The sequence below is a fragment of the Paramisgurnus dabryanus genome, chromosome 4, assembly GCF_030506205.2.
Source record: "Paramisgurnus dabryanus chromosome 4, PD_genome_1.1, whole genome shotgun sequence".
NCBI lineage: Eukaryota > Metazoa > Chordata > Actinopteri > Cypriniformes > Cobitidae > Paramisgurnus > Paramisgurnus dabryanus.
The window spans coordinates 11,334,920-11,351,152 of NC_133340.1; the positions used below are offsets into that span (position 1 = coordinate 11,334,920).

Consider the following 16,233-nt stretch of genomic DNA (forward strand, 5'->3'; position numbering starts at 1 on the left):
ATATAAAGGCTTTTTTAAATATTTATTTTAGGAAAATATTAGGAAAAGGAAGCAATAAGTAGCCACCGTTAAGAAGCAAACATGTATGTAAACCTGCTGGTGTCTCTAGAATACCAAGAACCCCTTTAATATGGGATCCTTTAGTGCATAAAGCTGTACTTCTACCCCTCCCCCAAACGAAAATGTGCAAAAATGAAACATTTGCTGTGAGCTCAGAATACAAGAATACTATTTTCACATAGTTTTATTCATTGACATTCCATAATACACTGAATCAATGAATGTCATTCTGGTTTGTTGTTGGATAGCCACTATGTTCAAACAAGGCTATAACAATAGGGAGAGGTGGCAGAGTAATGATTTGGGCTGGAATATTGGGAAGTAAGATGGTAGGTCCCTTTAGGGTCCCTGAGGGTGTCACAGGGGCATCTAGAAGAAATGCAGAGTTCCTAAAAATATGTTTTTCACAATGGGATATAAAAGGAATCATGTCTTCTGAAATAAAATTACTTTGATGGAGGATAATACACCATCCCATGCTGCAAAAGCATCACTGACTATTTTAATTAATATGGGCATAAAATAAGAAAGAAATCAAGGTATTACCACCATCATCCTCTGACCTTAGTCCTATTTAAGAGCCTGTTAAGCATCATAATATGAAAGATCTGTGAGGTGGACAGCACTATAATTCGAAACATCAAGTTAGGGATGCAATACTAGCGTCTTCCAATGAAATTAAGACAAAACCTATACTTGTATACTTACTATAAGTTTAATGAATGGGAGAGTTAAAGTCATGTCAAATATATGCTCATATATTATTATGTAACTTGTGTAAATACATAATTTATTTTACATTGTGTTTGTTTTTGGACAATGTTTGTTTTGTGTCCATGCAGCACATTTGACAGATATCTGTTTTTGGATCATTTTAATCCATTATATCATTATATATTTGGTTAAAGTGCATTCTACATAATAATTTGGAACAGCATATTTAGCATATTTTTCAAGTATTAAAGTATCTTTTGACATATTTATTTCATTTAAATAGAATAACATCCACACTATCATATAAGTGTTGAGGGTAAAATAAAATTTGTAAACTTACTGAAGTTATTGGAAAAACAAACAAAAATGGCATGTGCATAATAATTTGGAACTGTAAGTCATGAAACTCAGGGCTGAAAATGAGTCCCACTCCAGCCCTGGTTCCCTTTCAGTCGGTCACTACGACGTCACGAATTGGGAACTCGCTTAGAGAGACCAATCTGCTTCGTACTGTACTAAAACGCCAATGAACTTGGCATTGAGATATTTGCATAATGCTGGCGCCGCCCCGCCAGGTGCGTATATAAGCCACAGGTGCAAATATGGAAATTAGCTTTTTCGCTTCGAAAGCCGGCATTATCTGCTACTGAGAAGCTACTCTCTGCTCTTCTGGGAACGGTTGCTGAAGTTGATTGACAAGCAGTACTAACACAGCGGACGCTCGCAGTATTCCACTGCTCTGCATATTTTTTGTTTTGAGTTTAGTGTGTGCGTTGCCTCTCCCTGTGCGCATCATCAGCTAAGCACCTAAAGAGGGATTTCCCTAAAGAGTGATACGTGAGAGCTCTGTGTTTTTTTAAAGACAGCCACTCTCTCGTATATATGGAGATCAGCGTCCTTTTCAGGATAGCTTTTCCTCCGTGCGATCTTGGATGCGAGAAGTACAGGGATTCCAGTGACGGTCACGAGCGCTGTCTTCGTGCTTGGGCATCGAGCACTCCGAGGCTGCGTTCGTGGAGAGCTTTCGCTCTCTCTGTGAGAGCATAACCCTCTTGGATTGCGGAGACGACTGTCGTTTCTACGGGAACGACGTCCGCGCCTTTGCAGTGCTGAACGCCGCCATGGTGCGGCTGTCAAGCGCTCGCAGGACGCTCTTCGCATCATTACGCTGAGTAGGACGGAGGATGCGTCCTTCACCTACCGGCCTTCTCATCCTCAGCCGGTTGAGGTTCCGGTGGAGACTGCAGAGTCATGTTCTGCGATTTCTGCCGAATCCATTGGACCTCCTTCTGATCCCGTCACTTCTGCAGCATCAGAGGGGTGCCCATTTTTTTCCTTCCGAGGGGGAGTCGTCCCGGAGATGGCGACCGTGCCCGCTCGAGCGGCGGAGACGGTAGAGTTGGAAGGGTTAACCCCTCTCCGCCCGAACCGTCCCGCCCACATGATTGGTACTTCGGAGCTGCCCGGGCCTCTACAGTCCTCACCTCCTGTGCCTGCCTTTCCCGACGACATGAAGAGCTGACGTGATTTGCGGCCGTCTCGGCCGTTCAGCTTTCACCCCTCACCTCCCTCACCAACGGAGCCGCTATAAGGAAGGGGATCCCTTCAGTAGAGCGGGGGGTTGCGTTGCAGCTGCGTTCCTGGAGGGACCACCCAACCCTTCCCTCTCGTGTTTGTATAGACAGTCGTCCGGTTACGGGCGCTGCCTATCAGGCATGCGGAGACGCGGCTTCAGCCCTGCACGCAATAACGTTGCTGCAGTGACTTTAGAGATTTACAAGGGAGGCCGCGACCTTCAGTCGTGCGATGTCCACCACAGTGGTTCAAGGTCGCCATTTTTGGCTGTGTCTGGCTTACATGACGGACGCAGACGAGAACAACTTCCCGAATGCTCCTGTCTCACAGACCGGGCTCTTCGGCGAGCCCGGGGAGTCGTACAGCTCCGCTGCGCAGACTGAGGCGATCTCCTAGGTCGTGCCCCGGCGGAAGAGAGCTGCCCTGGTCCACCAACGCCGGCTCCTCAGTCTGCCTCTCGCCGTCGGCGTCCTGTGGCGGCCACCTCCGTTCCCCTCCTCGGACCCCATCTCGGCAGCACAGGGGAACCGGTCGTCAGCAGCTCGCCCCGCCCCCTTTGCCGCTTCCCGTGAAAATCGGGAGTTTAAGTGGCCAGAGACGGGTGACCCGGAGTGGCAGAGGATCACTCTTCAGGAGACAGTGATTCGCTGCTTCCCCCGGTAGAGGGTCGGGTGGAAAATCCTTGGTTTGCATATGTTTCACCGGCTGTCCAGCCGGTGAAACCACACATAAGAGTGCATTCCTCTTTCCTCTCCAGGTCTCCGGAGGATCGAGAGAGCCGTGAGCGTACACCTGCTCACCCTACCTCTCCTCTATCGCCAGCGGGTGTCCTGAGGAGTCCGAGCTCTCCACTGAGGAGACCGGACCACCAGCACCCTCATCGGAGTCTGCGCTCTCCGCAGAGGAGACCAGACGACCGTCACCCTCAGCGGGCTCAGGTCAGTGTCACACACACACACACACACACATACTGTAGATGTTTATACTGTCACAGCAGACGCACCGGCAGTCCTACCTGTCTCGCTTCGCTGCCCCACCGCGGGTACTTCGGTAGTGTCGTTAATTCTCCTCGTACGGTCCCTGGATGCTTCGCTTCAGTTCCCAGCCCGTCTTGTTTGGTTTTACGCACTATCCGCCTCGGTTACGAAATACAATTACCGGCACTCCCCCAAATTCTCGGACATTTCTTTTCACTATAGTGAAAGCGTCCGATGCACATGTACTGCGTGCAAAAGTCGATGTCCTGCTGGCGAAGGACGTTTCGAGCCGGTCCCTCTTACCGAGAATGATGATAGGGTTTTTCCAGCCTTTATCTCATAGTACCCAAAATACGCAGTGGGTTACGACCGATTTATTTACACACCGGCTCTACTAATGTGATCCTTTAGGATGATACGCCGGGGCTCGTATTTCAATATTCAGATCGGTTTGCAGCATAGACCTGTAGACGTGTACTTCATGTGTCCATCTCCCCTCGCCTTAGACCGTTTTTCGCCCTGCGTTCATGGAGTGGACATATTAATACTAAGTACACCATTCGAGATGTCTCTCTCTCCCCGTGTCTCCATGAAAGTGCTAGTCACGGCATTAAAATCTCCTAGAGAGAGAGAGCGTTGTTCGCATTCTGCTTATGTTTACGTCAACTTATAATAGCTCGTTCTTGGCAGACGTGCGCGAACACAGAGATTTAATGCTTAAGCATCTCGCTCGTTAAGTCATCAGGTCAACTGGGAAAAGAGCAACTTTGCCCCGTGCAGAGGATCCTTTTCTCAGTATGGAAATAGACTCGATCGACTAATTGGCGTGTTTTACAAGAGCGCGCAACCAGTCAGTTCTGACTTGCCTTGGTTTAATTCGAGGGAAGTACGCGGTCCCTCTGAAACAATTTCAGAAGCTCCTGGACATATGGCAGCAGCTGCAGTTGTGACACTGCTCGAGCTGCTTCATATGAGACCACCTCAGCATTGGTTTTACGATCGAGTCTCGAGGAGAGCGTGGTGCAATGGCATACACCGTGTAACCATTACACCTGCGTGTCATTTCTATTTTACCCCGTGGTCAGACCCAGCATTTCTGATAGCAAGATATGCCTCTGAGTCGGGTCTCCTGGCATTCTGTAGCACATGCGATGCCCCCAGCACGGGATGAGCAGCCACGTATGACGGGCTTGCAGTCTCAGGGGTGTGCATAGCACCCCAACTGCCGCGAGCGGTGTGCTGTATATCTGGGACTTGTACGCTCCGCTATGGAGATGCGAGGGAAGGATGTATTAGCCGACAACATTGCGACTGTTGCGTTATTTACCGTTAAGGCGGTTTTTGCGCTCTCGTCACCTGTCGCATCTCGCTCGTCATCTCCTCCTTTGGAGTCAGAAGCATCTGAGGTCCCTTCGTGCCATTCACATTCCGGGTTCGCTCAATACCGCGGCAGACGTGCTTTCCCGAGCTGCGCTCCCTGGAGAATGGCGACTCCACCCCCAGACGGTCCAGCTAATTTGGAATAAGTTCGGTCGTGCGCAGATAGATCTATTTGCGTCACCGGACGATACCCACTGTCGCCTGTTTTATTCACTAACCGAGGGCAGCCTCGGCGTGGATGCGCTGACACACAGCTGGCCGCGGGGGATGCGCAAATACGCATTCTCTCCAGTGAGCTTAATCGCACAGACACTGTGCAAAGTCAGGCAGGACGAGGAGAGCCTTTTATTAGTCGCCCCGTACTGGACGACCAGGAATTGGTTTTCAGAGTTAATGCTCCTCGCGACAGCCCCTCCCTGGTGAATTCCCCTGAGGAAGGACTTTCTTTCTCAAGGAAGGGGCACATTATGGCACCCGCGCCCCGACCTGTGCGATTTCCATGTATGGTCGTTGAGCGCGCGCAAGGTTTAGGTGATTTATCGCAAGCGGTATCTAACACCATCGACGCGGTACGAGCACCGTCCACAAGACGGGCTTACGCGCTTAAATGAAACCCTTTTTCGTCACCTGGTGCTCTTCGCAACGCGAGGACACCAGAGAATGCTTAATATTGTGCTTTTATATCTTCAACATAGGTTAGATGGTAGGCTGTCCCTCTGCCATTAAAGTTGATATCGCCGCTATTTCTGCTCCTCACTCACTTATTAACGGCAGATCAGTTGGCCAGCATGATTTGGTTATTAGATTTTAAGAGGCGCTCGCAGGCTAAACCCCTCGCGCCCTCCCTCTATTCCTCCTGAGACCTGTCCATGGTGCTGAAGCCCTACAGGTCCCCCGTTCGGTCCTTTGCAGTCTGCGAGTCTGAAGTTTTTATCAATGAAAACTCAGACCCTGCTAGCATTGGCCTCCGTGAGGCGAGTAAGGGATTTATATGCATTCTCTGTTGACGATTCGTGGCTTCAGTTTGGTCCCGCTGTCTCACTGAGACCCAGACCAGGCTACGTGCCCAAAGTTCCCACCACTCCCTTCAGAGATCAGGTGGTGAGCTTGCAAGCGCTGCCCCCGGAGGAGGCAGACCCAACCATGGCTTTATTATGTCCCGTACGAGCTCTACGCCTCTACGTGGATCGCACACAAAGCCTCAGGACCTCAGACCAGCTCTTTGTTTGTTACGGTGGTCAGCAGAGAGGGAAAGCTGTCACTAAGCAGAGGATATCTCATTGGATAGTTGTTATTATCGCCCTTGCTTATAATCTGCAGGGCATTCCGTGTCTATTTAATTTTAGAGCTCACTCAACTAGAAGTGTTGTCTCATTTTGGGCACTCGCTCGTGGTTCCTCGCTAACAGACATCTGCAGAGCTGCTGGTTGGGCGACACCTAATACGTTCATTAGATTTTAGTGTTCGTGTCGAGCCTGTCTCCTCTCGTGCCCTTTCCTCGTTAGGGGAAGCACAGAGAACAGGCTCGCAGGTCGGCTTGCAGCCTCCGACTGCTGCTCCAAACTGAGCTCAGTATGGAAGGCCATCAAGACAAAAACGCGTAATAATTTGTTTTGCCTTCCTCCGCTGCCTTGGCAGCCTGATGTTGCAGAGCATCCGCTGCCAGCCTCTCACTAGCTGCATCCTCGCAAACCTGTGTTTGGCTCGGGCATCCACATTGCGTCCCACCGGGTTCCTTTGTGAGTATTTTTCCGTGGGGTTAATCCTACTAGCCCACGTTTCCCTCGGCAGAGCACTGCTTTGCTTACACAGCCACGGCTGTCATTTATACCTCAACTACGGTTGACTTTCGCCCACCATTAGCCCTTAACGGGGCGGTTATACGCACCTGGCGGGGCGGCGCCAGCATTATGCAAATATCTCAATGCCAAGTTCATTGGCGTTTTAGTAGAGTACGAAGCAGATTGGTCTCTCTAAGCGAGTTCCCAATTCGTCGGTCACGACGTGACGTCTCCGTTCCCTTCCTTCAGGGAACGAGGGTTACATACGTAACCGAGACGTTACTGTACACTGAAAAAAGTGCACAACGCATGTCATTACTCTAAAGAAGTTTTTATAATTGATCTAACTCAAAAAAATACATTTTCTGTCCAGCCATCAGTTTTATGTAAAAAATGTGTTTGATTTAAATTAAAAGTAAGTCCTGTTGGTGTAAAGTAAATAAATTTCTGTAAATTAAAGTAAAAATATTAGTTTCCATTGTCACGTGACTTACGTAACGTCATCCTGGTCGTGCGTGAGGACGTTCAGCTGAAGTTCAGCTTTCCGCCATCTTGTTATACACTGCACCGATGGATGAACTCCGCGCCGTACAATGGGATTCAAGAAAATTGGTAAGTAATTTTAAACATACGTTTTGGCGTATTATTAACATTATACATGTGTGATTGTACTGTTGTTTTACATACGGTTAGTATTACTTAGTGGTGTACCGGTCGGATCGCAGTTGATTGAGCATGACGGTTCGGCTCACATGCGATTCGCGGATTAATGCGCAAATTAAAATAGGAAACGTTTAATCATTTGCACGTGTTTTAAAGGCTTGCAGATGTTAATACTAAAGTGATTTTAAACAATTTCACCGCAAAAAGGCGCTAAAGTGGGCAGTTTCTATACGCATGCGGATGAAAGTGTCTCTATGCCCTTCAAAGATCAGAACTCTTGATGTGTAAACTTTAGCGACAGTTTTGCTACTTTGCCTCATACTGTAGTCGATTAAAATGCATTTGGCCAATAGAGCAATGAGACTGTTTATGCTGCATCTCCTTCCGGAAGCGCTGTTTGAAATTCGCGCTCCGTTTGTGTGTAATATTATGCACTCAAAACTGCACACGTGGAGAGACGAGCAAACATAAAATCTTTCGGTTCTTGACAGGGTCCATACAAACAAAATGATCTCCACAGTATTCTTTTTTTAAATAAAAACTTTTGTTTATGTCACAAGATGTAGTGAACATGTAAATGTCTAGAAATTATCTATTATTTGTTCAGGCCAATCATATACCATCCCTGGAGAGACATCAGCAAACATTATGACAAAGACGTTTGCCTTACGCAGACAAGAGATTGTGGAAAACCAACCTACTGTTCAAGAACTGCAAGAAAGATTGCCAGAGGAGGTAAAAGCATTTATTTTATTATAAAATGTTAAAATGTGACTTGTACTGAATTAACCATAGTTTTTACCATAGGATGTAGTGCTTTTGAAAATGTCTTAGATGCTCTAATTATATATTCATTCAATGTTTTGTGTGTATATCTATTTTACAACTAGTTCTAGAAATAATTTTTTCAGAAGTGTATTTTCTGTTTCTCTTACTTTCAGATTAATGCAGAATTGCGCATCACGATCTTACCTTGAAAATCAAGATTTATGGCCTCTTTGGACAGACAGAGCTCTCATGTTATTAGGAGCAACGGTGGAGTCCTCCATGAAAAACTAAGGACACTATTAAAGTTATGGATCAGGTATTGGTTGCATGCGAACAAAATTGCTTGTGGCAATTAATTTAGTAGTATTTTGGTCTAAAATAAACAATACATCTTGAACATTTTGTAGAGTCTGGACGTAGAAATCAGAAGAGAAAGCCTGCTGAAGTGCCTGATTCATGTACTATTCATGTGAAGATGCAAGCTGTCTGATCAAAGAATACCAGGTAATGTTGACAATGCAAACTACTGAAATTTTCTCCAACCATGTTTGCCTTAAAGGGATAGTTCACCTTAAGATAAAAAATCTGTCATCATTTACTCATCCTCATGTTGTTCTAAACCTGTATGAATTTCTTTTTTTTTTGATGAACACAAAAAAAATATTTTGAGAAATGATGGTAAACACACAGCAGATAGTGACCATTAACTTCCATAGTAGGAATAAAAAAATATGATGGAATTTAATGGGTACCGTCAACTGTGTGCTTACAATCATTTATCAAAATATTTTCTTAATTTATCACAATACTTCCAAAATATTTTTCCTACTATAGAAGTCAATGAACACTATGCTGTGTGTTTACCATCATTTCTCAAAATATCTTCTTTTGTGTTCTTCAGAAAAAATACATTTATACAGGTTCAGAACAACATGAGGATGAGTAAATGATGACAGAATTTTCATTTTAAGGTGAACTATCCCTTTAAAGGAAAACACCACAGTTTTCCAATATTTTATGTTCTTACCTCAACTTAGACGAATTAATCCATCCCTATCTTTTTTTCAATAACTACACTTAATCTTTGTACAGTGTGTCGTAAATGTGTTAGCATTTAGCCAAGCCCTATTCATACCTTACACTGAAAAAAGTGTTTCATTGGATCAAAGTAAAAATTTTGCGTCAACTTGTTACAACTAATTACTTTACTTTTTATCAACCTAAAATTTTTACTTTGAACAAAATGAACTATCCATTACTTAGCCAAAGCAAAAAGTATCTTTGAATCAAATACATTTTTTAAGTTTAATGAAATGTCAAATATACTTTGTCTTAATGCATTAACGTAATTATTTTACTTTGTATTTGGTTGGATATTTGGTTTGATGTAAAGTAAAATAATTAGGTTAATGCATTAAGACAAAGTATATTTTGACATTTCATCAAACTTAAAAAATGTATTTGATTCAAAGATACTTTTTGCTTTGGCTAAGTAATGGATAGTTCATTCTGTTCAAAGTAAAAATTTTAGGTTGATAAAAAGTAAAGTAATTAGTTGTAACAAGTTGACGCAAAATTTTTACTTTACATCTAACCAAATACAATTTAAAATATTAATTTAATATAAAGAAATTTATTTACTTTCAGAATGTGTAATTTTACCATCTGTCTAAGATGAATGACTTCAAGCATCAAACTTTTGACAATTTATTTTGTCATAATATACATTTTTTGTACAAATACACACTGTCTAACAATGTCAACACATTATAATCTTGACAATGGACTCTATGCACGCTTAACTTCCGCGTTTGACTCAAGGCTGCTCTTCAGTTTCCGGTACGGGAGATTTAAAGCGGAGTGACGGCAGAATCGCTAAATGTACTCGTTGTTTGCTGGATTTACCCAAATTTACAACCTGTGATGTGTGAAGAATTGTCCAGATGTGCAAACTCGAGAAAGGTTAACGTTACAAGTCGTCTTATCTCTGTAATCATTATGATATGTTCATCATACTAGCAGAGCTTTGTGCTGTTTTTATGATTCAGGATTAATGTCTTTGTAATGTTATCTTAAAGTGTCAGGTAAATTAAAAGATGTAAATGAAATCTCACTGCTATATGAGGAAAAAGCAACACGAACTGCAGCAGGACTGATATTAAATGTGACGTTTAATACCTTTTTTTTTTTGTATATTTACGTCGATTGTCAAAACATTTTTACTTGGATATTTTTTAGTTATATCTTGGAACTTTATAGGATATAAATAACAACGAAAAAAGAACTATTGACTATGGTAAAGTCCATTTAAGAAATCTATTCCATTATTTGTTTATTTCTTGTCCTGTTTGTTTATTTTAATACCCCGTGTATTTAGTTTGTTGTGTGTGTGTTTTATTTTTCTCTTAAGTTATTCTTGTTGTCATTGATATGAATTTTCTATTTGTCTTTTGCATTTGTTATTAATAAAGCATACATAAATGCGCAAAATACACGTTTTTTACTGTTCTAACATTTTGCTTGTATAACCACAGATGTTATCTTCGCTAGTACTGATGATAACAATTATACAAAATTCTTAAGTATATCAACAACAGATGAATATCACTGTTATCAGTGCAATTTCTATCTAAAACTAGTGTTAATGCAGATACAGGGTAGCAGTGTAGAAGTTGTCATGCTTGAGTCTAATGCTGTAAACACTATGACACACACCAGTGGTGGCTAGAAGTTCGGTTCTCCCGTCTATAAAAATATACTTTCATACGTTTAAATGTCATTATGGTATTAAATGTAAAGTATAAGTTATTTCTATGTAAATTTAACAAGTATCAACAAAATTTGCAGTGTTATTTTGGCTATTTTGGCAACCAACGTTCCTGAATATCATTGAGCTCTATGACTGGCGGAAGTAGTCCAGCATCCTGAGATTTCACCGGAAATACGTCAAGCACCGCCGTGCATAGAGTCCATTTGTCATAAAACATTTCAACAATATGTATAGTATTGTTATAAAAACACATACTGTATAACAGTTTTTAGTATTTGTAGACACACTGGATAAAATGTAAATTCTAAATAAGAATCAGTTATGGTTGATAGATAAACCATAAAACTTAATCAAGATAAAACAAATCAGGTTTAGTAAACAGTATTACAGTTAATGTTGTATAAAAGGCTCAAAAATGTACCTTCAGTAGCTGGGTCAAAGGAAACAAATTTACTCCTGCAGTTTTGAAGAGGGGTTCTGCACCCTTCGGCTCATCTGCTTACTGTCTACGTCCATGACATTTTTTTTAAAGGCTTTAAAGGTATATTTGAGTCCATCAGGATATTTTAAGTTCAGTTCAAATGAGTCCAAACATGCACATGCAACAGAGGGCAACTCATTTATTACTCCACACCATCAATGAAAATGTCCAGTGCAGGATTAGGAGCATCACTTTCACGGATCACAAAAAATTCCATGGTGGTCTTTTTGAATTCCCTCTCCGCTTCTTCCCTCTTGTCAGCCTAAAAACATACAAGAACAGAGACCAATTTAGGGACTGTGCATATATATGTACACTAGATGTCGCCTTGGCTACGGCAGTTCATTGGACCGAATGCGTCAAACAGAGCCGCCATCTTGAAACAGGGGAATCCCGCATCGGCGTCATTGTACGCAATGGTGTAACAGAAATAAAATCACCATAAATCGTCATGAACGCGATTTTCTTGGTTTTCTTTTGGTTCGTTTCAACAGTCAGACATGTTTTTAGTACAGGAAAAAATAAGTTTTGATTTTATGAAAATGTACTTTTTCTAACTGTAATGCATAGTGCTAGTAGCCCTTTCATCAATGCGCAGCACAAAAGTCTGGCATCGTTCATGAATTCGAAGTACAGGCGGAGATAGCTGCTTTACCTAGATACTTCATATGACAAGCCCCCTGATCTAAGATGCCGGCGGTTTTGACGCATGCTCAGAACCCAAGGCGACAAAAATTAGTTTCAGTGCAGCTTAAAGGGCTTTAAACTATACCAGACGAGGAATAAGTGTCTTATCAAAGAAATGATCGGCCCTTTAAAAAAAATACAACTGTATTTGGTTTATAGACACAAATGATCGCCTTGCTTCAGCTTTCTGTATTCTTCAAAGAGCTTACGCTGTATGTCCTACGCCAGGGCTATTCAAATCTTACCCTGGAGGGCCGGAGCACTACAGAGTTTAGGTCCAACCCTAATCAAACTTACCCACCTGTGATTGTCTAGTGATCATGAGGACCTTGATTAGCTTGCTCAGGTGTGTTTGATCAGGGTTGGAGCTAAACTCTGCAGTGCTCTGGCCCTCCAGGGTAAGATTTGAATAGCCCTGTCCTATGCCTTCCCTATTCTACTTACAGAAAAAAACAGAACTGGTGCTGCGTGCGTTTGTTCCGTAAGTAGGATAGGGAAGGCGTAGGACATACAGCGTAAATTCTCTGAAGAATACTTCAGCCATTTGTGTGTAATTGAAGTCCACTATATATGGAGAATAATCCTGGAATGTTTTCATCAAAAACCTTAATTTCTTTTATTTAGTTAAGAAAGAAAGTCATGAACATCTTAGATGACATGGACGTGAGTAAATTATGAGGAATGTTTAATTCAGAAGTGGGCTAATACTTTAATTGCTGTAGCGTGCATATGTTAAGCATTTAGCTTAGCACCATTCATTCCTTGGGATCCAAACAGCATGCAGTTACACCATCATACCTGACTAGTCCCCCTTTTTTTAGAATTTGAGGGAGAGTTCTGATGATGTTACTGCGACCGAGGTCCGAGTGCTGCAAACTAAGTGCTCTTCCGCCATACAATATAGTTCTCACTTTTTATCCGCTTAGAAAATCACGTTTTATTTTGTGCCACCATACTTACTCATGTTACTACTCATGTAACAGTCTTTAAATAGGGAAAACATGGAAGTGTTTGGTGGCTTCTAAATGTATCCCTGTTTGGAACCTAAGGTATGAATAGGGCTTGGCTAAATGCTAACACATTTACGACACACTGTACAAAGATTAAGTGTAGTTATTGAAAAAAGATAGGGATGGATTAATTCGTCTAAGTTGAGGTAAGAACATAAAATATTGGAAAACTGTGGTGTTTTCCTTTAAAGGGATAGTTCACCTTAAAAAGAAAATTCTGTCATCATTTACTCATCCTCATGTTGTTCTGAACCTGTATAAATGTATTTTTTCTGAAGAACACAAAAGAAGATATTTTGAGAAATTATGGTAAACACACAGCATAGTGTTCATTGACTTCTATAGTAGGAAAAATATTTTGGAAGTATTGTGATAAATGAAGAAAATATTTTGATAAATGATTGTAAGCACACAGTTGACGGTACCCATTAAATTCCATCATATTTTTTTATTCCTACTATGGAAGTTAATGGTCACTATCTGCTGTGTGTTTACCATCATTTCTCAAAATATTTTTTTTGTGTTCATCAAAAAAAAAAGAAATTCATACAGGTTTAGAACAACATGAGGATGAGTAAATGATGACAGATTTTTTATCTTAAGGTGAACTATCCCTTTAAGGCAATTTAGGCAAACATGGTTGGAGAAAATTTCAGTAGTTTGCATTGTCAACATTACCTGGTATTCTTTGATCAGACAGCTTGCATCTTCACCAAAGTACATGAATCAGGCACTTCAGCAGGCTTTCTCTTCTGATTTCTACGTCCAGACTCTACAAAATGTTCAAGATGTATTGTTTATTTTAGACCAAAATACTACTAAATTAATTGCCACAAGCAATTTTGTTCGCATGCAACCAATACCTGATCCATAACTTTAATAGTGTCCTTAGTTTTTCATGGAGGACTCCACCTTTGCTCCTAATAACATGAGAGCTCTGTCTGTCCAAAGACGCCATAAATCTTGATTTTCAAGGTAAGATCGTGATGCGCAATTCTGCATTAATCTGAAAGTAAGAGAAACCGAAAATACACTTCTGAAAAAATTATTTCTAGAACTAGTTGTAAAAATAGATATACACACAAAACATTGAATGAATATATAATTAGAGCATCTAAGACATTTTCAAAAGCACTACATCCTATGGTAAAACTATGGTTAATTCAGTACAAGTCACATTTTAACATTTTATAATAAAATAAATGCTTTTACCTCCTCTGGCAATCTTTCTTGCAGTTCTTGAACAGTAGGTTGGTTTTCCACAATCTCTTGTCTGCGTAAGGCAAACGTCTTTGTCATAATGTTTGCTGATGTCTCTCCATGGATGGGATATGATTGGCCTGAACAAATAATAGATAATTGCTAGACATTTACATGTTCACTACATCTTGTGACATAAACAAAAGTTTTTATTTAAAAAAAGAATACTGTGGAGATCATTTTGTTTGTATGGACCCTGTCAAGAACCGAAAGATTTTATGTTTGCTCGTCTCTCCACGTGTGCAGTTTTGAGTGCATAATATTACACAGAAACGGAGCGCGAATTTCAAACAGCGCTTCCGGAAGGAGATGCAGCATAAACAGTCGCATTGCTCTATTGGCCAAATGCATTTTAATCGACTACAGTATGAGGCAAAGTAGCAAAACTGTCGCTAAAGTTTACACATCAAGAGTTCTGATCTTTGAAGGGCATATAGACACTTTCATCCGCATGCGTATAGAAACTGCCCACTTTAGCGCCTTTTTGCGGTGAAATTGTTTAAAATCACTTTGGTATTAACATCTGCAAGCCTTTAAAACACGTGCAAATGATTAAACGTTTCCTATTTTAATTTGCGCATTAATCCGCGAATCGCATGTGAGCCGAACCGTCATGCTCAATCAACTGCGATCCGACCGGTACACCACTAAGTAATACTAACCGTATGTAAAACAACAGTACAATCACACATGTATAATGTTAATAATACGCCAAAACGTATGTTTAAAATTACTTACCAATTTTCTTGAATCCCATTGTACGACGCGGAGTTCATCCATCGGTGCAGTGTATAACAAGATGGCGGAAAGCTGAACTTCAGCTGAACGTCCTCACGCACGACCAGGATGACGTTACGTAAGTCACGTGACAATGGAAACTAATATTTTTACTTTAATTTACAGAAATTTATTTACTTTACACCAACAGGACTTACTTTTAATTTAAATCAAACACATTTTTTACATAAAACTGATGGCTGGACAGAAAATTTATTTTTTTGAGTTAGATCAAATATAAAAACTTCTTTAGAGTAATGACATGCGTTGTGCACTTTTTTCAGTGCAGATAATACTGAATTAATACTGACTCATTCAATTCTAAAGTGGTCAATGTACATATTACTGCAGGATACAACTTTGCTTAAAGGAGCATTTCACCCGTAGAAACATTAATCTTTATTGAAAGTGCATCATATTTGTTGCTTTCAATTTGGCCTCTATTTGACCGAGAAAAGGGGTGTTTGTAGTCTCACTCCCTCATTAAAGATATTGGACTTCCTTCTTTCCATGATGCAAAATGATGATTTTTACATCACTGAAAGAAGGAAGTGCAACACTGAAATCTGTATTTCTCCTGTCTCAGCGGCAACTGAGAAAATGATGCACGACCATTCAAAAACATGACTGGGGTTCTAACTATACAAAGCTTAATGCCAATGGGTGAAGTGTCCCTTTAAAGGGATAGTTTACCCATGTTGTTACAAACCCATATAAATTTCTTTGTTCTGATGAACATGAAGAAAGATATTTTGAGAAATGTTTCTAGCCAAACCGTTCGTGAAACCCCATTTACTTCCACAGTAGGAAAAAATAATAATATGGAAGTAAATGGGGTCTATAAACATTTTGGTTACAAACATTTCTCTAAATATCTTGAGTGGGGTTCATCAGAACAAAGAAATTTATACAGGCTTGTAACAACATGAGAGTGAGTAAAGATGACAGAATTTTAATTTTGGGGGGAACTATCCCTTTATTTTAGATCAACATAAATTTTCTCTGAATTTTCTTTTTCTTTCAAGATCTATCTCTCAGTTTGTTCTTTAGATCTCGCTCTCACTTACTGACCTTCAATGATTTGGTTACATCATCTCCCTGTGACTCCCTGTGTCAACTTCAGTTACACTTTCACTCATACTGTATGTTCTTGGAAGAAGAACAGAAGAAACCGACATAACTTTCATTAGCATCAAATATACATAGCAGTTAATCCTTAAGTGTACAACGTAACAATATTTTTTTCTTATTTTCTTATGATGTCCATGTTGGGTAATCCACCCGAGCACAAGTGCAAATCAGTCACCAAGTGATGTGAGCAGTGGTACTG

General features: G+C 41.1%; 2 long non-coding RNA genes across 2 annotated transcripts; one reads left to right on the forward strand and one right to left on the reverse strand.

Moving 5' to 3' along the window:
• Positions 1 to 6,840: 6,840 nt before the first annotated feature.
• Positions 6,841 to 8,422, forward strand: LOC135786215 (uncharacterized). The gene is made up of 4 exons (XR_010546905.2): positions 6,841 to 7,099; positions 7,758 to 7,885; positions 8,092 to 8,234; positions 8,326 to 8,422. It is a non-coding gene; the product is annotated as an uncharacterized lncRNA (long non-coding RNA).
• A 1,086-nt stretch (positions 8,423 to 9,508) lies between these two features.
• LOC135786034 (uncharacterized) lies at positions 9,509 to 15,159 on the reverse strand. Its single transcript, XR_010546773.2, has 5 exons — positions 14,865 to 15,159; positions 14,079 to 14,206; positions 13,730 to 13,872; positions 13,545 to 13,638; positions 9,509 to 11,431 (listed from the first exon to the last, which is right to left on the reverse strand). It is a non-coding gene; the product is annotated as an uncharacterized lncRNA (long non-coding RNA).
• Between the last annotated feature and the right edge of the window lie 1,074 nt (positions 15,160 to 16,233).